Source organism: Tachypleus tridentatus, chromosome 1 (assembly GCF_004210375.1).
Source record: "Tachypleus tridentatus isolate NWPU-2018 chromosome 1, ASM421037v1, whole genome shotgun sequence".
Classification (NCBI taxonomy): Eukaryota; Metazoa; Arthropoda; class Merostomata; order Xiphosura; family Limulidae; genus Tachypleus; species Tachypleus tridentatus.
In genome coordinates this window covers 67,854,971-67,880,078 of record NC_134825.1, presented here as the reverse complement: position 1 = coordinate 67,880,078, position 25,108 = coordinate 67,854,971, and the positions used below count along the sequence as shown (strand labels likewise).

The 25,108-nt window shown below is 33.8% G+C and overlaps 1 pseudogene across 1 annotated transcript; it reads left to right on the top strand.

The window, feature by feature from the left end:
• The first annotated feature begins 13,322 nt into the window (after nt 1-13,322).
• On the top strand, nt 13,323-20,929 carry LOC143251155 (hemocyte protein-glutamine gamma-glutamyltransferase-like; annotated as a pseudogene). Its single transcript, XR_013028523.1, has 14 exons — nt 13,323-13,699; nt 14,099-14,308; nt 14,625-14,903; nt 15,020-15,138; nt 15,319-15,426; nt 15,687-15,865; nt 16,261-16,399; nt 16,872-16,975; nt 17,365-17,533; nt 18,175-18,273; nt 18,439-18,723; nt 19,377-19,537; nt 19,660-19,796; nt 20,308-20,929. The product of XR_013028523.1 is annotated as a hemocyte protein-glutamine gamma-glutamyltransferase-like (transcript).
• Nucleotides 20,930-25,108: the final 4,179 nt, after the last annotated feature.

Sequence of the window (25,108 nt, the reverse complement as noted above, 5' to 3'; positions counted from 1 at the left end):
TTGTGAAGCTCCCTTCTCACTGGTTTGCCTGTTCTGAATGATAAGTAAAAATAATTAATTCAAAGGAACTTATTTTTTGTTTGTAGTGAAGATAACGGTAAGGTTTTACCTATTCTACGAAAGCAGACAACACTTTTCTTCATTCGTATGTCAGGGGATATTTCGAGGTAACAACCTCTCTTATTCTCTATTGTAACGCTAGATCCCGAAGGATACATTTTCTCAGACTAGAACAGATCTTTCAGACAGAAGAAAATATATGTTTGATTGTAGTGAAGCTGCACAATGGGCTATATTTGTTCTGTCTGACTCCCTCCCAATTAAAGATTTATAAATTCAGAAATAACATATTTTAGTCTGAAAATATTACAATAGAATTATGCCAGTTTTGTGTTTATATTAGGCAAACGGATTATTAAGTTTTTGTTTCCTTATATGACAGCAATCGTATTAAGCCAACATATATTAGATCTTTTTTTTTTCATTTCTGATGCAAAATTTAGTTTTAGTGTTTAGTCTATACTATTTTAATGGTTCCTTTGTAAATTGTAAATTGCCTGTGGCAAAAGTAAGTTTTCAGCAAACAATATAAAATTTATATTATTATACCTAAACTTTATGATTTATACTTAACATTGTTCATATTTCGCTTTTGTTTTTTGTTTTATATTCTCATGACGTATTTTAGTGAATAATACAAACGAAGGTGGGGAGAAAAGAATATAAGGGTGTTACTTCCCATGACGAAAATAATGAAATGAATCACGAATAGTTTGTACTCTGTTTTGTTTTTAAGATACTGTGAATTTTTTGCATGTTTGGAAACGACAAGTCTGATTCAAACAGTTCTTTCTCCAAGGATAAAGTCTGTTATTACACATAATTGTTTCAGACACACATACAAATTGTGAGAAATTAAAGTACAATTTGACATGTAGTTTATATTCATTTAATGACTGTTTTGTTTTGTATGCCATAATTCACACTTGATAATCAGGGTTTTTTTTTTAATAAACTGAGTGGAATTTAATAACATTGTTTATTTTAGATGCTTTCTCTATAACTTCAAGGATAATATAAGTAAAGTAAAAAAAAAGTTTCATCATTACGCACTTTTTGTGATTTATCTACATGAACCTAATCTAGTTTACATCATAATAGTCGATAATCATAAAGGTTAATGACATAAATATTGTCTAGACCGTTAATATGGCTGGCGTATCCCAGCTGACCTGATGAGTTCTGGTATTGATCAAAGGTTCTCATCGGTACTGAATATTGCAGAGCTAGGATAGTTGATCTATATTTTTTAATTTATTTCCTCTTATAAGTTCATAGAATTTAACTGGTTGCTGGAGTGAAAAATGAATCCTTCCAAGAACGAGATCTATGTGGACACCTACTTTTATAGCTAGGCAAAGATCTTTGTGGCGTACCTTGTAAGTTCTCAGATAACATACTTCAACCAGTAGTTTATATATTGTTCTATGCCATTTCAAACCAGCTTGTACATGTCTTCTGGTGGGACAGCGACACGTTTACAAGCTTACAACAATAAAAATCTGTGGTTCGATTTCTAGCGATGGATACAGTAGATGGTTTAATGTAGCTTTGCTCTAAAAGACACAAACGTGTTTCTTTATTACTTGTTTGAATAGCATAAATTCGTAGAAGCTCTACAAATTACAGTACGTAACCATTACCTGTGTAAAATATAATCACGTGATTACGACATTGAGATATCTGGTCAACACGGGCTAGATTAACAACATGCAGAAAGAGCATGAATTTGAAAAACAAACAAACGTGAATATGTAATAAAACATCTTTATTCCAAAGGTGTTAATGAATCAAATAGTCTAATGTATTAGAAAATAAGTTACAAATTACTGTACATACAAAACACAAAAGTACTTGAATTGGAATCAACTGAAATAGTTAGCAAAGGTTACTTTTTTCTAAATTTATTTCGTTAAAAAGTAGAATTAAAAATAACATTTCAAATACTTGTTACCGACGACAGTATATGGAAGTAATAAGTAATAATTGTGTGTTTTGTAAGTAAGATGTAATTTGTTCTTTCTTTCATGCCATTATCGTTAACATCATTGTATTTTATTATATATATTATTTTGTTTTATTAGTTTAGTATATGGTTTAATGGCTAACTTCAATCAAACAAATATCATTATGTCTGCAATCGAAAATATCGCTAGCAGCTAAGTACTTTGCTGATAGAAGAATTCGTTCTGATCTTTATACATACTATTTATTTAGCAGAACTCACAACAGAGTAGATTTTTAGTTTTGGTTCTCGTTGTGGTCAGCAGATGGTGCTTACTTGAGTAAAGGAGCATTATTATTCCAATATAATAATAGGTAAGCAAACATCGATTTATGAGCGCAAGGAATACCTTTACTGATGATGGAACATATTACGTGTTTCGAGAGAACACTGGCCTGTCCTTTTTCAGCTATTATCAGTTATTTCAATTCAATACGTAACACGAATTTCGGAATGAAACTTTAATTTCTCTTCGCCTTTGTCGTGATTTTGATGTGGGCTGTACTTGAGGTTTTGTGGTTTTAACTTAAAGCAGACTGTGTTTTCAAGACATGTTTGAAGACGCTTCAAGCAGTCAGGAGGAATCCAGAGAGTCTTGAACCCAGAATTCATAAACCAAATGACCCTTGTGAGGCATAGAATCTTTTAAAGTGACAAGGATCCATAAAACCAAATCTTGGAAGAAACAGGAATGCCAAAAAACATGCCTGGGTCACTATCGGGAAGAAAAGGACTGAATAAGACATTTATGGAGGGAAAGATGAGAGTGAGAAACATTACATTATTTTCTCAGAAGATATTTACCATCAGAACGTTGCAGGCTTTTCAAGGAACGGCTATATTCGTAATCGCTGTTGTAATCATGGTAATAGATTTGGTTGAAAGGGAAGAAGCCGTCAAAAGCTATAGGGTCGGAATGTATAGGCGTGTGGAATCGAAGTTTTAGAAGATTTCATGAAGGTTGTTCGCCGAAAGTGGTCAACGGTGGTCTTTACTCGTGTAAGGTTTAGCCTATGTGAACTTGGTGGCATAAATGACGGTGTCTGCTTACATGGATGAATCGTTAGTTTCAAAGATGTCGATCTGGGTGGCTTGATCAGTTGTAGAAGTATTTCTACTTGTTTGCATGAATTGGTCAATAGATAGCAGAGTGGTACGTGGCGGCAGTTGGGTTGGTGGCTTGAAGTAATTGCCAAAGTTGGTGAAGCCTTTTTACGATTTCCTTTATCGTGTTTTTCGGTTTTGAAATGAAAGAAGTAGTAAAAGCAGTCTTATATACAAACAAGTATATAACTTTTATAAGTTGTATAACTTTATAAAGATTTTAGCATAAACTGAACTAATCTATTTGTTTACCAGTACAATTACCACAACTATCTAAAACCTAAGTTGTATTTATCAAATGTTTGTAACCGAAGGTTAATTGGGAAGTAGACTGATTGAGTCAAAAGCTCTGTGCACAAGTCTCGCTTAAACTAATAATACAATATTTCAATTAATACAGGCTGATCACTAAAATAAAATAATAGGAAAATTCTTGTGAATAGTTATTTACTTAACTTCTGCCATCTATCGATGACTTTAGAAATTATCAGTTATTCACGTTCACGCATATTGTTTTGAAACATTTATTGTTATTGGTGTCGGTGATTCGATAACTGCACTTTGCAGATACTCTCAGTTCAACCCTAAGATATGCCAAACAAACCATAAACCAGCTGAAACGCTATTTGGAAAAACATTCCTGAAAGATATAGTTACAGGTTACGTTTAGACACATAGCGTAATGATAGGAATTTATCTCAATTTCCAAAGAAGAAGCAATGTTAATAACTATTATAGAACGTGAAAAGTATCTAATAATTGTATCTAGCAATACAAGATAGAATATAATGAATGAACACAGCATATACAGTGTTAACACTTATAAGATGTTACTATATGCTTTTGTTTTTTTAAATCATAATTAACAATTACGAAACTAAACATACAAACAAGTAACGAAAGTCAGAAAATACGTTACCACATTGATTCTGAAAAATGGCTTCATTTTTATTTTGGTGTTACCTCTGGCGAGCTCACATTTTTCATATCAAAACATTGAAATATATGACTACTTCATAATTCTGCATGTTTCTAGAAATAGGTCAAAGTTTATCATTTCAATATCTACCCTAATCTCACTCTCCAACAACCTGGAAAAGTTCTATCAGTGCTTATACATTTTGTATCACACTATCATATTAGAAATTGCATATCTCACTTCCGTATTATTAGTTTCTCATTGTGCATCACTCTTGCAACAGTTTGCTTAAATTCGTAATAAAATCATGTACAACATGCAATACCGTCTCGTATTTACTATATCTGAAACATGATAGCAGCAAATTAGTTAAAATAGAGCTTCCAGAATGAAGGCGTTCTTAGCTGGGCTTACCTCGGGTTTCCATTTTGTCCTTCAATTCTTTTCAGAGATATTTGTTTCGAAGTTACTGAAAGTAGACGAGAGCTTGAGAAACGTTATTACCTGGAACCTCGTGGTTCAATATTGTTGAATTGTTGATTGTAACGGATTTGCCGTCATACGTTTATTTTAATACCTACGTTTGTTTCAGTATAGTTTTCATGTTTGCTTCTGACGATTACACTGCTAAATTAGGGACGGCTAGCACAGATAGCCCTCGAGTAGCTTTGTGCGAAATTCCAAAACAAACAAACAAAGCTTCTGACGTATATTCTTGACCGTGTATTGCGCAAGTCCCTCTTCTTACAAAGACTCTATTGCAACAGAAGTACATTGTCATTATAACTGTTCCATTTCATATACATTTGAAGGCATTTATGCGAAATACACAGATGTGTCATCATTGATCATAAAACCTTGAAAATGAATGATCTGCGACAATATCATGTCTCACTTCTCTAAGAAATATTTCGAGATTTGTTTCCTAGCATCCCGGGGTAAGAAGTGAAGCAGATATAATGTCTTGTTCTGAGCTCCTAAAGGACAAGTTATTGAATCTGGTACTTAACAAACACCTAAGATATTAGCCACATATGATGATCACTTTTAGAAGTTCCTCACAGCTGATGATCTTGTTAACATTTGAGAAATTTACAGTGTTGTCAGCTATTTTCACAAAGAACTGAATGAAATAATAAACTAAATGCCTTAGCCACCTTCAGGTGATATGATCTTTACAACTACCAAGTGCAGGCAATGGATGATCTCTGAGATCAGAGATGACTATAGCACATTGGAGCAAATACCTACGAAAGGTGAACTTGATCAAAGAGTATCCACCGTTGGACAGGACTTACTCCATAATGTATCCAAATCTCCAAACACCTAAACTATTTTCCTTTTGATTAACGTGAAGAATTTCATTAAGAGCTCACAGATAATTTTCATATTCATTAGTATATCTTATACTTACGATATACCATGCAAAAAGTTGCTCAAAATCAAATTCTCTATATCATCCAAATAGGTCATAAAGGAACAATACATCACATTATTTGTAAACACTCGGCCACACATTCTTAATTCCTTCTTTTGGGATAGCAGTAGCCTGACATAGTAGACTCATTGTATCAATACAACATCATTCAGCATCATATTCTCAAACATCAACATCACCAGGATCACCTGATGTTAGTGCCACCAGTCATTAAACCATGATTCTAACTTTTCTAGAGAAGATGATTCCATTCAATCCTATAGGAAGTGGACTAATAATCTTAAATTCTGTTATGAATCCGACTAACGAAATACCATCTGCTGTTGCTTTGAACAAAACACATAACTGAAGAAAACTTGCTCTTAAATTGAACAAGACATATAACTAAAAACCATCTACTGTTGACATTGAACAAGACATATAACTAAAGTCCAGCTGCTGTTAACATTGAACAAGACATATAACTAAAGTCCAGCTGCTGTTAACATTGAACAAGACGCATAACTAAAGACCATCTGCTGTTAATATTGAACAACACCTATAACTGAAGACCATCTGGTGTTAACATTGAACAAGACACATAGCTAAAGACCATCTGCTCTTAACATTGAACAAGACGTATAACTAAAGTCCAGCTGCTGTTAACATTGAACAAGCCACATAACTAAAGACCATCTTCTGTTAACACTGAACAAGCCATACTCTTAGCTGTTTCTGTTGCCGCTGCCTAAGGAATGTGATGTTGGAGATTTCTTTATGAAAATTATTCAAACACTCTATGTAAAACTGTATTATATTAAAGGGTAGAAACTCATTCAATATACTTACGTCTCCTAGTGACACAGTGGCATGCTTACGGACTTACAACGCTAGAAACCGGGTTTCAAAACCCGTGGTAGGAAGAGCACAAATAATTTATTGTATAAAGTTTTGTTTAATTACAAACAATCAATACATTTACACATTACTAGGAGTTTTAAAGAATATGTCTGACAGCACTTAAACTCACTTGTACATATTCTACTTTTATATTACACATTCTTTATATTTAGAGTGGATTGGAGTCCATTCAACACCTAGTTACGTAACAAGAATGTACCTCCGCCAACTGCAGTAGGATATTATCTAAATATTGATGCCAGCCCACTGACGTTTAGACAGTACATACAGCATTCAAATGTTCCTTTCTGATTGTTAATCAACTAGGACATGAAGATGTAGCAGTTGATACAGACTAGTCTATTTACAGAAAGCTATTCTTACTGTGTATGACAAGGGTTTTCTTCTTGAACTGATATATGACCTGCTACATGTGTTGGGTAACACACTTCTAATAATTCTTCTCATGTCACGTTATTAGAATAGAGTTTGGTGTCTCATAAATGCCCTAACAGTGAATAAAGGTTTCTTTCAAATTAGTCCAAATAACGAAAGCTCATCAATTTAATTCATATTGAATTAAATACTTTCAAGGATTTAGGGATCTCGGCTGACATGGAATTCTACTTCACAATGGATACAGACTGTCACAGACTAATGCAATTTATTACAGACTACGAGATGAGACGGTATTTGAATTATGTTTAAACTATGAAAAAGCTAATGAGAGAATCTTCTTAGATGTACTTCATACATAACATGAAACGAGACATAACACAATATTTATTCAGAATATTTACACTCACTGATGTTGAAGACATCACTAACTACTAGTAGATAAGCTTTGTTTTTTTACAAGAGGTTGATAAGAAGAAGGTGTCATTAAAACCCGAGGTTTAACATGAAGGAGGAATCAGGATATATGTAGTTTTATTCTGGTTTTCACCTCATTTAATAGAAATGGCAAGTGCTAATTCACCTAATTGTAAATGCTACAAAAATATCTCGTACAAATATCTCATCTACTTAGAACTCAGACTTAAACAGGAAATTAATGAACTTGAATCAAAACACGTGTACAACATCCCATTGGTAGCATGTACCCACAATTCAACAAATATCAACCTTAAAGTATTCTAAATAAAAATAGTAAACATCTTTCTGAGTTACTCTCCTACATCAAGTAACTGCAGAAATGGCATGAAGCAATACAAAAGGTTTAAAATTCTGAAATAAAAATAAGACCTTGGCGAAACAATGAACCTGATTTTAGGCTATCTAAGCAACCATTGTTTCTAAGACACCAACTGCAATCCAGTGAAACTATTATTAGTACGTTTAGGGTTTATTGTAAATAATAATATTAGGAATAAAAGCGTGTCTGTACACAGAAAAAGGTAAAAATAAAATCGAAATACTGAAAGGGTGTTTTCCATATTCATAACATGTCAAATTAGGCTTCGTAAAATATGATGAAATTTGACACATTTTAGGGTAATTGCTGACCTAGAAAATTTTGTTACCAAAATGTAGGGGGAGGTAACAAGAGGAAGAATATGTGTTTACATGTTTTTAGTTCTTGCGTTCTCTTTACTGATTTGGTGTTTCTCGCCAAAGGCTATGTTATTCTTATGTGTCCACCAAGAAGAATCGAATTCCCTGATTTTAATGTTGTAACTCCAAAGGTTTGTCGTCTATCCCACTGAGGTATATTCGCCAAAGGTACAAATAAAATGTTCATCTGATTTTTTTTAGCGGAAGACCAAGAAACGTCTCCATCTGATGATAGGAATATTTATTCATTTTTTCACCACAAGAACAAGCAGTTTGTTCATATGAGTTTTTAACTAGAGGAACAATCCAAGTGTTCATCTGATGTTTCACCAGAGCAAAAAAAATGAGTTTCCATCAAATATTTGTTCACTAAAAAGAATAAAAAATCTTCCATTCGATATTTCATTGGAGGATAAAGGAAGTGTCTTTTTAGTTTTTTACAAGTAGAGCAAATAAATTATTCCCCTTCTTAGAGCCATCTCTATATGTGTTGAAAAATAAATCTAAGGACCACAGCAATAGTAATTTAACCCTCAAATTACTGAGTTAGTTACATATCATTCACTGTCTGTGGGATTATCATGTTACACCACACTGAGTAATTTTATTTTTCCCGTTACAACACAGTTTAAGGAACTGACCAGACAACTGATGGAATCTCTCATTTTTTACGAAATTATATAGAAAATCCTGGCTTTAGTCAGCGTTATTGTTGGCTGTGCTGCTCACTTTCCACGAACCTTCCGTGAATCATTTGTTATGTTTTAGCTGTACGTTTTATCGACGAATACAGGTTATACCTGCAAGGAGCAGTTAGTGACGACTCGTAAACCGAGGGTCACGGGCTCGAATATCCGTCACACCAAACATGCTCGCCCTTTCAGTCGTAGGGGACTATAATGTGACGGTCAATTCCACTGTTCATTGGTAAGAGAGTAGCCCAAGATGACTAGCTGTCTTCCCTCTAGTCTTGCACTGCTAAATTAGAGAATGCTAGAGCAGATAGCTCTCGTGTAGCTTTGCGCGAAATTCAAAAGAAACCAAAACCAAACCAACTAGTGACCAGAAACCAATTTTTTTGACATTCATTTTGGTCGATCCCGTTCTCTGCGATTTCACGTGCTGCACACCCGATCGCACCGAATTTGCTCTCTCATCAAATACTGAAAATAATTACGCCCTCTCTTCGTCCGAATCAATGAGAGTGATATTGTATTTAGAAAATACAAACGTGATACAATATCCGTGAGGTAATGTAGTCTATTCAAATGTACTTGTGAATCATTGTATTGGATAAAAATAGTAAGATAAGTTAGTCATTGATGTGGGATCTTTATCAGTAGCAGAAAGAGATATCAAGTACACATTTAGAAATTAATAACAGTAGTGAAAACAGCTTCTTTAAAGGGTTAACATTTATGCTGATGATAACGTTTTGGGTGATAAAACCCCAAGTGGTAAATCGTGTACAAAGCTAAAAGACATGTTTGATGATAGGTGAGAAGTTGGTGCGATTATACATTTCACTAGTAAAAGATGAGAACAAGAGAATCAACTTGTGCTTTATATAATGTCTAATCTATTCGTACACTTTTAAACTGTTTGGTTTTAACTCTTAAAAAATGGTTCTTAACGCGTGCTAAACTCTTAGCTGTAGGCATGTTATGAAAGGATGCTGTTGACTGGTTTCATTGGTTTTTAATCAGCAGTTTATTAAGATCCATTGTTCGAGGCGTGATGCTGTTGAATGCACTGCACACGTTCAGTTGTTGATCCATGATAAAAAGTTACAGTCAATCATGTTGTTTGGTTCATAAAGCCAGACAAAGTCTTCGTGGCGGTGGGTACTGTAATCTGCCTTCCCTCCCTCCCTCTGGTCAACAGCTCAAAATTAAGGATACATAACATGATCTCTAGGGGTTGCCAGCCTGGCTGTTTAGCCCACGTTTTCATAAGTGTCACTTTGGTTGAAAATGCGAATTCTAAATTGTTTTGTGTTTACATTCATCTCAGTAAATTAGAAACCTCCTATTATTGTGGTCTCAAACAGCTTCTCTGTTGCTCAAGTGTACTTTGGAATACGTTATCAGAATCTGCCTATGCTGTCTTCATCTATACTTGTTTTACGAACTAACACTTACATGAAGATTAAACCAGTGTATTGTTTATAAAATTAAATACTCTCCAAAACATACATATATTAATGCATAGAGAGACGTTAACCATGTTGTATATTTAACAAAAATGTGTCAAGATTACCAAAGGAATGACCCAACTACCAGACCCGACAATATTAGTTAACTATGATGTTTTTGAGAATATAACAATGTTTAACAAAGTAAGAATAAATGTGCGTATTAAATTCAAGATCATTTCCAAATAATTGTTATTAAAAACCTTTTTAACAAATAACCCAAACTGCCGCATCTTTTCCTTATTATAAGCAAAACTTCACACATTTATTGCACCAATTTTAAACTTTTTCTCGACTTGTATTCGAATTCAAAGCTTTTCTCACAGCTACGAGGACAAAAACTCTAATTATAAGAACTAAAATTATCGTGTAGCTTCTATGTGCGTACTCTTAATTAAAAGACAAACATGCTCACCCTTTCTACCACAGGGGTGTTATAATGTTACGGTCAATCATTGGTAAAAGAGTAACCCAAGAGTTGGCGGTGGGGGGATGACTAGCTGCATTCACTCCAGTCTTGCACTGTTAAACCGGAGAGGGCTGGCCCACGTGTAGCTTTGCGAGTGCGAGGTAACCACATTACTTTGTAGATAGAATAAAATAAAATGTTTCCATCAACACCAGCGAGACAGTGCTGGTTTCTTAAAGGAGTTCGCTATTTTAACAACTGATCAGTTGACGGTTATCTCTAGCAGCTTTTGCAGCTCAGTGGCTCAACGGTTAGACTACGGTACTACGATACTAAAAAAAAGTGTTTTCCATACCAGTGTGGAACAAAACAAGTTACCAAACCAAACTCAATAATTACAAAGAGATATACAATTACATATAAAATATAATGATGGAAACGTTTATAAAAATGGCCAAGAGAAGCTTGCACCAACCAGGATGTCTTGTTGTATTGTAATACACAGCAACAAGAGAAAGAAATTACGTCTTACGAAAAGCTTGCTGTTAAAAAGACAGAACAATGTACAAATGTAACTTGAACTACATTTTCAACACTTATATAATTACTAGCTTGAGTCTCAGACTCAAAGTTTTAAAACAGATCTTTATACGAAATTCACAAACGATAACTTCAATATAATAGCAGTCATAACCTGACGGTTAGGGCGCTCGACTCGAAACTTGCGAGTGAGGAGATCGAATTCCTTCACCAAACATTCTCGCACTGACAGTCACTGGGCCATAAAATATGACAGTCAAATCCACCAGTCGTGGGTAAACACAAGTAACCAAAATATTGACGATGGAAAATGTTGACGAGCTCTCTGATCACTTCAAAATTTGTGACGACTGGTGCAGATAACCCTGGAATAATTTTGCCCGAAATTTAACAAAAAAAGCTCATAATTTGTTGCAGATTTCTACAGCAATTTATGCACGAGCTTGAACAACTAAAAACACTCTTTTCCCAAGAAATTTAAACGCGCATGCGCTCTTTTTTCCCCCTTAGTAGGTGAATACTCCGGGAGTTACATTAAATTGGCCTTCACGCAAACAAATAAAAACATAATTAATACAATTATAACAGTTATCGATACTTCACTTTTAGTTACACTTTTGCCTCAATATAGTGTAGTCTTGGAAAGTAATTAAGAAGAACATTCTGAAAACAAACGTATATTAAAGATGTACTTAAAAATTAAATGTGTTTTCATTTATTGTTTTACATAAAATGTTACAATCGAAATTTTAAAAAAATCGTAGAGCCGCATTCGCCTGGATGGATCAGTTAATTATCTGTTTGATTTGGAACACAAAGCTACACAATGAGCTATGTTTGCTTTGCTGGTATCGAAACAATAGCTTTAGTGTTATAAGACCACCAAATTGTTGCTGAGCTACTAGTGGACCATTAAATAGCAAACATATTAGACAATCATAGTTCAACTACACAACAGGAATTACAGCAAACAACGTTTGTACAGAATTATTACTCAGAGTTGTAGCGTTTAATTTTCAAAGTTTTCATTGATATGACATTATTTAGTAACACGTCACACTATTCTAATAAACCGTTATCGTATGAAAATACCATTAATAAAAACACTATGGTTTAAAAATACCAAACTACATATCTGCTAGATTTCAATTAATTCGCTACATATGTTATGCCTAAACAAAGCTTGCACACGTTTGACTTTGACAATCAAGACGTCATCAATCTAGGTGACGTCACTATTAACTCACACTTTTCTGTCAGAAAACGAAGAATGGTTACTCAAACTTTTATTGCTCTGTATCATATAGAAAGACGAAAATAATCTTGTGTCTATACGTGCATACAACAAATTGGTTATAAAGAACGGACTGAAACAAAAAGCTATTTATACTCGTGACAATTGTTTGTTTTTTGGAATTTCCCACAAAGCTACTCGAGGGCCATCTGTGCTAGCCGTCCCTAATTTAGCAGTGTAAGACTAGAGGGAAGGCAGCTAGTCATCACCACCCACCCCCAACTCTTGGGCTACGCTTTTACCAACGAATAGTGGGATTGACCGTCACATTATAACGCTCCCACGGCTGGGAGGACGAGCATGTTTAGCGCGACGCGGGGACGAACTCGCGACCATCGAATTACGAGTCGCACACCTTACCCGCTTGGCCATGGCAGGCCACTCGTGATAATTGCAAAAATTATTCAAATCACTTACATGTAAAAAGCTATGAAAACAAGTTATGTGAGTATCAATTCATAATGAAAATTACTCTGATTATTTTACGCTTGTATAACCACTATTCTTGTAGCTGAAAATGTTGTTTGCTTCGTAAGACCCTGCTTCTCAAAATATGTAGATTATGATAACGTGTGAAATAAAAGTAACAAATTCACAGAAAACAGATGGGCTGGAATGTGACGTCTTCTATGACGTTGCCCATTTAGAAACCCTGGCACTGAACGTCATATTGTTGTTTTCCAACCGGAAGGGAATGTCCAGTTTAAGAAACATATAAACATGTACCTTGTAACATGTGTACACGTAATTAAATCAGATAAAGGCACCAATAGGCCAGCAGAGACTCCCTCTTACCAAGAACCCAATTTCCAATTAATAGGCTAACATATTTCTCTCGTAATTGATTCTTACCATCACATGATATATTAAGAAACTGGTATTTCCAAAACTGTTCACTCATTCATCTATATAAAGAAGATCACTAGCTTACTTGATCTAAGATATCACGAAAGTTATTATACTCTGATTATAACGTTCTTCAGAAGTTATAATTTATCTTTGCTTCAACGTTTGATTTAAGGAGTTTTCAAACTAATACCAACAGCTACTTTTTGTTATATACGAAGTTGACATTAATTACTAAAGTATATCGTAGTGAGAAAACTATTTGGCTTGTGTTGAGAAATCTTAACTCGGAAGATGTACAGTTTTGGAAGACTTCCATTGTCCGACGTGTCCAACAACACTGTCTCCAGTTATAATGTCAGTGACGTGGATGATTATAACAGCTATCTGCGAGACCTTTTAAGAAAGATGTTAGAAGAGTACGAGAAAAGAAGAGAATTGAACGGTTCTGAGAACGGTAGGCAGTTCATATTTTGGATTTATTGTATTCTAAATTTCATTTTATTTCTACTTCGGACATTTAATATTACCTGAACATAAACTGTAGTGTTTCTGTAAACCTCTCTCTCTCAGTATAAGTAAACAATATAAAGTCTCCCTCTGGGTGTGTGGTAATCTTAAAAATATCTAATAATAAAACCTGGGGCTACCGTTCATGAAAATATAAATTGTCTCATATAAATACGAGTCTATGAAATTATATAAATATAAATATTTATGTAGCAAGAGCTCTGTTTCTCACATAAAGTAAAACAAAACCCATACAATTAGTAATTTTATCTTAGTGTTATTACGAAAATTGTGTTTAAGACATCAGATGCAGCAATTCTTATCACTTTATTTTTGCTTTGTACAGGTGAAGATGGATCCTCGGCTCTAAAAGTAGAGAGCGTGGATTTCCTTCCACGAGATAATGCTCTAAAACACAACACCCAAATGTACGAACTCGTAGAGGGTCCTAAGCCTGTTCTCATACTTCGGCGTGGCTTGTCGTTTACTGTTACCATTCTGTTCAATAGAGACTACGATCCAAAGAAACATACGCTTAAACTGGAAATGTCGTGTGGTGAGTTAGAATAACTGAAACCTGCGACACGTTTACAAACGTATTTATTAACCCTAACGTCTTAAAGACATGTTTAATAAGTTTTGATTTTAAAAAGGATATAATAACCAACAAACATTTAGTTTTTATAATATTCAACTTTGATGACAGTGATTATGGGTTTGTCGATTAAGAGTTTTACGAGATCTATCTTACGATATAAAATATTCTGGAAAAATGTATTATTTTATTCTTAAGGTATGATAAGTGCACAAAAACATACTTGTCACGTGATTACACTAATTGAAGACTTTTTTTCTATACATTTTATATTTAGGTTCGAACCCTCAAGTCAGTAAAGGCACCTTAGTTGTAATACCCATAACCAACAACGATTCCTATAAAGAAGATAAAACAAAGTGGGATTTGCGGCTACAAAGTCACGATGGTTCTAACATAACTCTCCAAGTACACGTGCCCTCTTCCGTGGGAGTTGGAATTTGGAAGATGAAAGTTACTTCACAATTAAAGTCAAAAGATGACGAACCAGTCTCTTCTTCAGAAACGTATGAATGCAAGGAGAATATTTACGTTCTCTTTAATCCATGGAGCAAAGGTGAGTTTAAGAGTAAAAATATCCATCACTAAAACTTATGTTTTACGAAGAGATTTTTTCATTAAATAAAGGTGCTAAGAGTACTAACGAGATGTAATTTTGTTTTTGGTCGACAGATGACTCTGTCTACATGCAAGATGACAAAATGAGAAAAGAATACGTTTTGAATGACGTTGGAAAGATTTATGTAGGTTCGTTTAACTACCCACAAGGAAGACAGTGGATTTTTGGGCAGGTAATAAATGTTTAATAACTTAAATAAAACTGACATTTCTCTTCACTTTAATAGCGTCTGAAAAATAAACTTTTGAAAAATATTGATGTTTATGTTTCATTTCGGCTTTTTAAACAGTTACACAGCACAATTCTATCAATTCTACTTGAGTCAATAAGAAGAGTATATTTTGTATTTCAGTTTAAAGACTCGGTCCTTCCGGCTTGCATGTTTTTGTTGGAACGTTCTCGTCTCGATTACAGTTCCAGGACTAACCCAGTCAAAGTAGCTCGCGCTGTGTCGGCCATGGTAAGATTTCTTTGAAAAATCGTGATACGAGTATTACCTAATATTACCTTAATTTAATACATTTACTTTTGTCTCTTATCAAAATTGTGATGCAAGTTTTATCCACTTGTTTGTGTCAGGAAATCATTAAAAGTATTGTCTAAATATAATAGTATAATAATATTTCAAGATTCACTATACACTTTACATGTACTTAGCAGTAAATGTAATAAATGCAAAATCAGAAATCATTAAAAACATTTAACTTTTTCTGATTAAAGGTGAACAGCCTTAACGACAACGGTGTGATAATAGGTAGATGGCATGAGCCTTATGATGAAGGTGTCGCCCCCCTGGAAATGGACTGGAAGTGCTGCCATTCTAGAAAAGTTTATGAAAAACGGAGGAGATCCAGTGAAATATGGACAATGCTGGGTATTTGCTGGTGTATGCAATACTGGTAGGTTTCGCTTCTTTCTGCCTATATTATGTGATAACTAACTTTTATTAGCTGGATTTAATAAGATGTGGATTGATGATTTGTTTTAATATCATACATTTGTCATAACGAAATAAAAACGAAAAATCAATAATCTTAAGATATTTATATTAGTGAAAGAAATGATGAGCAATCAAAGTCATTTGTGTGACAACAAATATAACAATTCATTCTGTTAACATTTTAAAAATCTCTTTCCACATCATAAAAGCGATAAACAGAAGTAATATAGTGATTTTAATAACACAATATATTGTTTTAATATTTACGGTATATCACGAAAATGTACTTATGAATATTTTGTCGGTTGCTAAAACATTTTATTAAAACTTTAATTTGATGTTTTATGTTTATAGTTTGCCGAGCCTTGGGGCTCCCCTGTCGGCCAGTTTCAAACTTCGTGTCAGCTCATGATGCAGACGCCACACTAACCATTGACAAACTATTTAACGAAAACGGAGATCAGATGTCTGGAGGAACAAACGATTCAATATGGTACTTAAGGTTTTATGTTACTTTAATGTGATAATATTGTTCCAAATTATTGCATATTAACGGCATGTTCAGATAAGATTTAATTACTAGCCGTTTTAATACAGTTTTATAAAGAGTTTCTGTATTTGTTTTTCTTATATATATGTAGTATATGATATATAACTTTTGAAAATACGATTCTAAACTGTGAAAAGTTAAGGGAAAGTAGCTCATTATAACAGAAGGTTTTTTTTTTATCTTTATGACAAGAACATCCTCTAACGATCGATCACAAAACGTGTAAAGTATGTGTGACTTTGTCACTGAGTTTTGAACGGAATGAAATCAATGTGTTAAACATTTTTAAGTATTTTATATAAAGAAATCTTTCCTCTGTGATTAGTTTTACAACACGAAACTCGTTCACTTTATTCAGATAACCTCTGAATAAGAAACAGAGATTTATTAACTAACTCGACAACTCGTGTTTCAGGAACTTCCATGTATGGAATGAGTGTTGGATGGCGAGATCTGACCTTCCTGCAGGATACGGGGGATGGCAAATAGTTGACGCCACCCCACAGGAAACCAGCGAAGGTATTGTCTAACTCCAAAAATTATAGTTTCTATGTAAATATTTGAGAATGTATTTACGTACGTGTGAATAATTTGAATTATCAAAACACGCAAATACAAAAGTTTTACAATCATTTATTAATGCATTTATGGCTGTATTAAGTAAACCATAATAATCATCACACATTCATTTCAAAAAAATATTTACTTATTTACAAAGTATGAACCTGAGAAAAACTGTGGTTTTGTATGATGACTTGCAGTTTGGATCTTGCAATTTAATATTAAACTCAGTTAAAGCAAGTTTCATGGTCTTAGAATTCAAAGAATTTTAAAGGATATTAAAAATTACTCTTTACTTTAAAGTTCTGGGAATATAATTAGAGATATGTTTTGATATTTTCTCTCAGGTATCTATCAGTTAGGACCAGCATCTCAACTAGCTGTGAAAAGAGGAGAAGTTGGATACAGATACGACGTCCCTTTTGTCTTCGCTGAAGTCAATGCAGACATCGTTTACTGGCAGAAAGACCGAAAAGAGGAAACTGGGTGGAAAAAAATGAAAACAAACACTAGCCAGTACGTAATTTTAAGTGTTACATGTTGTTTCTGAATGTACACCGTATTCGCCATTTGTAGTGACTGATATTCTGGTTGGCTTCTTTTCCTTTATTTCGAAGTAAAAACTCAGGGAGGGGTATACCTGAATACAAGTGTCTGCGACCTCACAGTTCAGCCACCTTTTATACAAAGTGCCGTTTAGGTTGAAAATTCCAGTTCCTGAAATCTTGTGCATGTTTTTGAGCACAATATATTTGAGTTAAAAATACCGCTTTGTTATATCTATATAAATCACACTTCTTTCTCCGAAGCTTGTCCTTCATCAAAGCGTACATAATAAAAATAGGCCCTAGAAAATAAACTTTTCTTATAATACATTATTTCTCAAAAATAATTAATCCAATTATTAATGGATGCAATCAAAAGCTATCATTTTGATATTACGTCTGGCTGCAAATATTGGTTAAAAGATAAATATTTTTTAGTAGACGTAAATATTCAATGTTAAGTGAATTACTAACAAGTAACTGACTGGCTTTACTTCATTTCCGTTCCATGTTAGGTTTAACTCCACAACAACAACTTGCTTAATTTGAGAATTAGCTTCTTTCAAAGTCGCAATACGAGTGTGATAAACTGTTGTTTTTTTAAACTTATAGTGTGGGCCGTCTTATACTAACAAAGAAGGTTGGAGTTGATGATGATTATGGAAACAGGGATGCTGAGGATATCACTTACGAGTATAAAAAACAAAGAAGGTAAGTAACCAGTATATGTTTATAAAAATAAACCGACGTTTTGAACACTTGTGTATTGGAGAGTTTGTTTATTTTGTTTCTAAGTGGAAAGCTACACAATGAGTTTGAAAATAAAATTGCACCAGAGAATCTTGTTACCTGATAAAACTGGTTTGTGTCCTGCAGGAACCGAGGAAGAGAGAATGTCTGTACTGAACGCCACAAACAACGATATTGTGAGACACAGATTCGACCGACCTGTTGAAAAAGAAGACGTTTCATTCAAGCTATTGGAGAGTAAGAAAGTGATGATAGGACGGCCATTCGATGTAACAATAAAGATTAAAAATCTGAGCAGCAAACCCAGAACAGTGTCAGTCATATTGTCAGCCAGCAGCGTTTACTACACTGGAATTACAGCTAAAATGTTGAAACGGAAGAGTGATAAATTTATCCTTCAACCTAAGCAAGGTACACTTATGTTACCTAGTTTCACCTTTCTTGTATCCGTATGATTTGTACTGATTAGAAGATAGACCTCATGAGCTGTTTATGGAATAATCTAATTACCATATGTAAGGTAATTGATAAACAGGACAGGTGTGGGTGTTGACGAAGTAAATAGAGTTCTGATAATACTGTAATTACTTAGTTCAGTACGGTAACGTAGAAGTCTAATACAACTTTATTTAAAATGATAAACACTGTTGTACTAGTTCAACATAACTGTTCTTAAATTAATTAACACCATTGTTTCTAATAGAATGTTTTCTATCATAGCAACAAATTGGTTCTAATATATATATGGATATATTTAAAGTTAAATTTGATATTTCCCAGAGTAATGTTCAGGAATTTTCTATCTTTATATAAGTAATGAAAAATGATGATGTAACTACAGATATGTATTCACAATATTTATTATTAAAAACAATGAATTACATAGAATTAACTTGTGATCTAATGTTGTTACAAGAAAAAAGTGTAGCATAAACGTGTACAAATGAATTTAACGTTCGGTACGCATTGAAAAATAGGTTTAGGGAAAATTGTAATAACTGTCTGTAGGGATTATAGAGATTCGTTTTACATAGAAAGTTATATTAAATATATGTTATTTACAGAGGAACTTCTTTCAATTAAATTGACCTCAAGCGAATATCTCGACAAACTGGTGGATTACGCCATGATAAAAATCTACGCTTTGGCCACAGTGATGGAAACGCAGCAATCCTGGTCTGGTGAGGACGATTTTGTACTGGACAAACCGAAGTTGAGTCTTAAGGTAAGGTCAAATAAAGATCATATTGTTGTAATTCTAAAGGTAGACACTACATTATTTTCAATATCTAGAATCCATGATAAATCCTCGATAATGAAATGTACTGTTATTATTATTTAACTTAGGTCCACGGAACTCCAGAGGTTGGAAGACCATTTGAATTAGTTATCACTTTTCAAAACCCATTGAAACGTATTCTGGAAGATTGTGTCTTCAATATTGAAGGACCGGGACTTGCAGGACCGTACCATTCAAAGTTCAGGTGTGGAAAATGTGCTTTCTCGTGTCTTAAAACAAAGTAACTCTCCGTATTTGAGTAAATTTAATTTCACACAAAAATTTCTTTAAACCTATCCGTATTTACGAACAAACAAATACCATGCGTCTTTACTTTATAATAACAATTCTAAAATAAACGAATTCAGCGACAATGTGTGAGAAGTTGATAAAAAAACGGTTGAAAGACTAAGAGATACTTCTGAACTTAACAGTTGTTTCTCATATAGTAATTTTAACTTTGTTTATAATATTGTTTAAGGAGAATTTCATTTAACCAACATTTAAATGGTGAGATAATCATACACAAAAAAACTCAATTAAGATCTTCTTAAGTCGAACAACTGTTGTTCAGATACTAGTTATAATTAAGTTTGTAGATTAATATCGAATCTGAATAATGTTACCTGTTTAACTACGTTTAAAACAATACAAAGTTTACACATCGATGGCTATATTATGGTTTTTTTTCATAACATAATTTTGTACCATTACAGGGATATCAAACCAGGTGAAACTATAACTCATAACGAAAAACTCGTTCCTCAGCAGCCTGGTTCCAAGACAATATTCGTCACTTTCAGCTCTCGGCAGCTCATCCAGCTCATGGGATCAAAACATATTGAGGTGATCCCAAAATCCGATCCAACTTACAACGAGACTTTATAAGTTCTGTTTAAAGTTACTGTTTGAGATGCAGTGTTGTAAACTTTAGGTTATTGAATCGTGTTGTTTAATTAATATACTCGTATTTCTGTGTAACTTATGCCTTTCAGGGATCAACTTTTGTTTTTTTTTAAGCATGTTAATTTTCTGTTTTTGCTTTCTCATTTCAATACGATATGTTATAGTATTTCTTGGGAAGTTTTAAATATATTTTCGAAGTCTTGAAGATTGATGCTATATTTATACCACTTGGGTTCAACGAGTGAGCAATTTTTCACTTAAAATATATTTTCCATGTCTCCAGTTTAAATCACGTATTTGTTTCTGTTAAAATACTTAGTATCTGTTGTGTATTTTTCAAATTAAGATCGTATTTATTTATTTATTTATATCTCGTGCAGTAAATGACAAAATGCTCATAGTGTATTAAACTTTTTAAAAATATCAATGAAATATAGTATTTGTTTGAATTAATTCGTGAAGGCAGGTTTGCCATTTAGTACACTTTCAAAGTTAGTTCCTTATTAGAACCACAAAGAAAATCGTAAAACATTTTAATTAAAATATCCAAGTCATGGTGATGATTTCATGTCTGGAAAGTGAGTTGCGCTGGAGTAAACAAATAACGATTTCAATTTGAAGATCTAGAATTAACAAATTTCACGTCAATTTCAAAATCAATGACATTTTTAAAGTGTGTTTTGTCATACCAAAGGCACCTCGTATTATCTGTTGTGTCAACCAACGAGAATCGAACCTATGATTTTAGCGTTTTATTTCTGAAGATATACCACTGTTTCACTTGATATATTAGGTGTTAACCCACATGTGAATACTTAAAGAAACTGTTATCAAGGTCATACCAAAAGAGTTATTATGTTACTGTTTCTATCACTGTGTATATTCTTGTTAATTAATTTGTAAAAAATCCAAGAAACAGAAAATATTTCATTTCTTCCAGCATACATAGTTTCACAAAGTAACACCAACTAATCCACATGTCTAACTCACAGAGAAAACTAAATATTGCTTGTTAAATTTCCTCCGTCGTATATAACACCGTCTAACAGACTGACTCCTAAGTGATTATCCAGCCCATCCACTAATTCACTGTGGTATTTTTATGAAATACTAGTTTTCCAAAAGTCTTTCGAAAATTGGATATGTGACGTAAGATTTAAACACTGTGGAATTTCTGAATAATTACGTCATACCGAACCTTTTATCTAGAAAAAAAAAAATTAAATCACTCAAAAAGAAAACCTATAACTCTGGGCCTTCCAAGACTTTGAAATCGTTAGAACAATTTTAACACACAAATGGAACAAAGTGTGTTAAAGTTCCATATTTATTTATGTATTCTAATGTACAATTATGAAGATGTAATATTTGTTAATGGAATTATCAGTACTAAATCGTTAATTAAACGAAAAAAGAAACAAGATCTTTTTACTCTTCCGTGGTTTGTGGAACTTGGACGAAACGATCTCTGTCCTTTGTTTTCATTTTGTGTCTTATCACGTGGCGAGTTCTCTATGGTAAATGGTTGAACGAATCCTTTTATGTCTGTAGTTCTCTTTATAATCTGGACGTTGTCTCAACAGGTTCTCATGCATGTTTAATTAGTTTGCCGAAAGCTAAAGTTTTGCTAGAGATGTAACAATTATCTGGTCTCCTGTCGACGTCTTTCGAAAGATTGTCAGAACACTTAATATTTCTTCTGGTTTCTTGTCTGTTACATTCAAGGTCGACTCTTCTCATAACACTGTGCACCAATCTTTGTAGTTATCTGAAGTCCATTCTCTAGCGGTGTAATTGTTATATAATGTATATTTGTTTCCTTGTCGTAGGCTATAAAACAATTTGAAACTACCCTAACTTCAAAACCGCTTTTCTAAATAAGTAATTTTCAAATATGCACTCATTCTCGGTATGTATTATCCACACAGTATGAAGTGTAGAGAATATATTCTGAAGACGGCTGGTACGGGTGTTATAATAAAGTACAGAATAATGTTTCGACCTTCTTAGATCATATTCAGGTCTTTGTTTTAGTTTCAATATGACCTAAGAAGGTCGAAAGGTTATTCTGTACTTTATTTTAATTAAAATACTGATACCCATACCAGCCGAATAAATTTTTATTTCGTGTGGGTTTCTCGTTATCAGGAAGCGCAGAGAAGTTATCCACAGGAACTGTAACATTCTTCTTGTTGTAATTTTATGTCCACTTGCAGTTCGAATTATTCGATAATAATTCTTTCTCTCTAAATGAAATTTTCGCTGTTTATTACTAAATCCAATACTGAACAGTTGTCGCTGTAGAACCAGTATTGATCAACATGTTTCAAGGATTTTCATCAACGAATCCATTATCTCGTGTGCTGGTTTTTATAAATAATTAACAGTTTATATATTTTAGAGTAAATGGAGTTTTGTTAGTAAAATCTCGCCCATAAGCTCAGCTAATTCCTATTGTCCGATGTCTGAATTACTCACTCTTACCGGTTCCTTCATCTGACTAAAGTCGTCACTATGGCGATGTCTCACTCTTTAAATACCTTACACTCCTATAGTGATGACTGTGTTCAAACATATATAACAGTTCTCTTTTACTGACATCCTTTGGAAGGAATTTTAAATCCCTATCAACTTATTCCAACAGTTATTGGTAATATGTCCTTTCACGATACAGTCGAAATAACTACTGTCTTGTAGTTTCCATCTTCCGTTCTAAATAATTAATTATTTAATTATTCGTTTCACTTCTTCTGGAATACCGTCAGAGGGAGTTCAGCTAGCACAGATAACCCTAATATTGCAGTGTAAGACTAGATGGAAAGCAGCTAGTAATCATCACCCACCGCCAACTCTTGGGTTACTCTTTTACCAACAAATAGTGGGATTCACCATTACTTTATAACATCTCACGGCTGAAAGGGCGAGCATGTTTGGCGTGATGGGGATTCGAACCCGCAACCCTCGAATTACGAGTCGAGTGCCTTAACCACCTGGCCATGCCGGGGCTCACTTTGCGTGAAGTGATTATCCTGAATTTCTGTATGGTGTTTTTTAGATCTTTATCGGTGATTTTAATGGATGTAAGTTCTATCGTCAACTGTCAAACTTCCTTCAAAGATGATCATATGCCTTGCTTTAGTCTAATTCAGATATCCTAATATATTACGGTAATTTTGAACTGCTGAGTGGATTAATGAATCCACACTTCATGTGGAACATCCTTACAAGATATCTTGATAAAGGTTTTCACAAGTTCTGTTAAACTATCATCCACACTCTTTATTCTGCTTCAAAACTGTTTTATAATTATTATATACAGGGATGTAGAAGGAAAATTAAAACTGGGAGAGGACCAAAGCTGATTGTGTGAAACATTACATTAGTTTCTCAGAAGATAGTTACCATCAGAACGTTGCAGGCTTTTAAAGGAACGGTTACATTCGTAGTCGCTGTTGTAATCATAGTAGTTAGTTGGGTCGAAAGGGGAGAATCCGTCAAAAATTGTAGGGTCGGAATATATAGGCGTGTGAAATCGGAGTTATAGAATATTTCTGGAAGATTATTTGTCGAAGGTGGTCAACAGTGGTGGTAAATGTTTGCTTCTTTTTTCTACTGATGTGAGGCGTAGTCAACGTGAACTTGGTGGCATAAATGGTATGTCTGTTTATATGGCTGAATCTTTGGTTTCCAAGATGTTGATTTGGGAAACTTGAACAGTTGTAAAAGTACTTCTGCTTGTTCGGACGAATTGGACGATAGAGGGTGGAGTGGCGCCTGGTGGCAGTTGGGTTTATAGCTTGAAGTAATTTTGATTATTAGATTGCCAAAGTTGGTGAAGCGTGTTTACGATTTCCTCTGTAATGTTTTTCGGTTTTGAAATGAAAGAAGTAGTTAAAGAAGACATGGCTGATAATAAGTTCTTCTGTCGGTTTGGATTGTGTGATGATTTTCATGAATTAATTGGCAGTTAATCGGGAGCGGATTCATTGAACACCATGCAGTTTAATGTTGTTGATTGTTCGAGGGATTGTTAGATTTCATCAAGAGTTATGGTGAATCAATTCGGATGAAAGCTGAACAATGATCAGGTTTATCTGTCTAAAATTATGGAGATCCCGTCAAACGTAACGGATGAGATTGCGCAGCTTATATCGGGACATAGCTAAAAAAAAAAAAAAATTGACCGAGTTGCAAGTCGAGAAAATTCAACTGCTTAATACCCTCTCCCAAAGAACTATACCAATACAAAGCTTATAAGTTATAAAGATAAAAGACTCAAACATTCAATGTGGTAGAAATTATATCAGCAGATAACAGACTACAGAAAAGGGTGGATTCTGGTTAAGTCAGTGAAAGGTGAATAAACCTTGCTAAATATGGTTAATGTTGCTAGGGCCATTATCATGGTTTAATGAAAATCATTTGCCTTAATAATTTCTGTAGATTCTAAAGAGTTTGTTTCTTCTTCGTGGACACAAATTTGTATAACACGAATTGAGTTGGTGAAGTAGGAGGGTGTAGGATGTGTTCTGTCATAGGTGGTGGTTAGTTCTCAGATAATACCGATTAAAACAGTTACTTAAGATACAAAGACTAGGTTTATAAATCAAA